This window comes from Schistocerca americana, chromosome 3, assembly GCF_021461395.2.
Source record: "Schistocerca americana isolate TAMUIC-IGC-003095 chromosome 3, iqSchAmer2.1, whole genome shotgun sequence".
Lineage (NCBI taxonomy): Eukaryota > Metazoa > Arthropoda > Insecta > Orthoptera > Acrididae > Schistocerca > Schistocerca americana.
The window spans coordinates 901,764,247-901,766,167 of NC_060121.1; positions in this window are offsets into that span (position 1 = coordinate 901,764,247).

Consider the following 1,921-nt stretch of genomic DNA (forward strand, 5'->3'; position numbering starts at 1 on the left):
TTAATTCTTGTCTGTTGGGTGTGACAGCTATACTTGTATCATCGGCAAAACGTACCAGCTTTGCATCTTCGTGAATATAGAATGGCAAGTCGAAACGTCGATAACAGCCGGGCGTGCGTCGTGCTCTCTTCATGCCCAGCCATAACGGATCGGATGATGACGCAGCGGCCTTCGATTACCGCGTGGTCACCAGAGGCTGATCACAGGAACACTTTTTTTCCTTTTTTCAGTTCACATCGATGTTTGCCAAAAGCCGTTCTTTCAGTGTACCGTTTGTGACTGGAACAGGAAAGGCGGGAAATGACATTTATACACCAAGCACCGTTGGCCACACGCTGTAATGTGACTTGTGGAGTATAGATATACGAGATCCAACAATAAAGTAATGATTTTCTTTGCGAGATGTGGCAATCCTGCAGGCTTGCGTAGGCACAACATCTTTGACCTTGGTGTATAAGCTGCTGCCGGCCGGAGTGGCCGTGCGGTTCTAGGCGCTACAGTCTGGAGCCGAGGGACCGCTACGGTCGCAGGTTCGAATCCTGCCTCGGGCATGGATGTGTGTGATGTTCTTAGGTTAGTTAGGTTTAATTAGTTCTAAGTTCTAGGTGACTGATGAACTCAGAAGTTAAGTCGCATAGTGCTCAGAGCCATTTTTATAAGCTGCTTCTAGTCGAAGTGGCACATCGATGCAACTGCTCAGTCGTGAGTTGTGGTGCAATAAGTTAACACGTGTTTATGTCTCTTGGAACGGAAATGGAACCGCATAATATTGCTCAACGGTATGCCATTTCTCTCCGCGTTAAATTGGGTGAAAACGCGACGACAACTTACGGTAAGCTTCAGAAGGCTTTTGGAGAGGAGATTATGTCAAGAGCTGTAGTTTTTCGTTGGCATAAAATGTTTAGTGAAGCCAGAACGAATGTTGAAGATGAAGATCGCAGTGGACGACCATCAACCTCACGCACGGATGTAAACTTGGCCAGGGTGCGTGAACTCGTACGATCTGATCGAAAATTATCCGTGAAAATGATTGCAGAAGAACTGAACATCAATCGAGAAACGGTTCGTCTAATAATAACTGAAGAGCTTGGTATGAGAAAGATTTGGGCAAAAACGTTCCCCAAAAATCTCACACCACAACAGCGAGAAACACGGAAAAATGTGGCAGCTGATCTCTTAGAGCAAACGGAGATCAATCCAGAATTGTTGAGCCGTGTTATCATTGATGATGAAAGTTGATTTTTTCATGTCCGATCCAGAGACAAAACGCCAGAGTTCGCAATGGTGCTCAAAGGGATCACCCAGACAAAAAAAAAAAAGCTCGCATGTCAAAGTCAAAAGTCAAATGCATGCTTGTGTGCTTCTTTTATTCCAAGGGAATTCTTCATGAAGAATGGGTGCCTCCTGGACAAACAGTGAACCAATATTACTACAAAGAAATTTTAGAAAGACTACGTAAAAGAGTTCTTAGTGTCTGTGCAAACATTGCTGACAATTGGATTAAAATGTTTGTGTGAAATATTATGGGACTTAACTCCTAAGGTCATCAGTCCCTAAGCTTACACACTACTTGACCTAAATTATCCTAAGGGAAAACACACACACCCATGCCCGAGGGAGGACTCGAACCTCCGCCGGGACCAGCCGCACAGTCCATGCATGACTGCAGCGCCTTAGACCGCAAGGCTAATCCCGCACGGCGACAATTGGTTTCTGCATCACGTTAATGCACCATCCCATACCACTCTGTCAGTACAGCAATTTTTAACTTCAAAACAAATTTAAGTGCTACCACAGCCACCTTATTCACCAGATACCTCTCCGTGCGGCTTTTTCTGTTTCCAAGAGTCAAAACGGCGGTTAGGGGACACCATTTTCAAACAACAGAAGATGTCCAAAAAGTTGTGACGAGGGTCTTGGA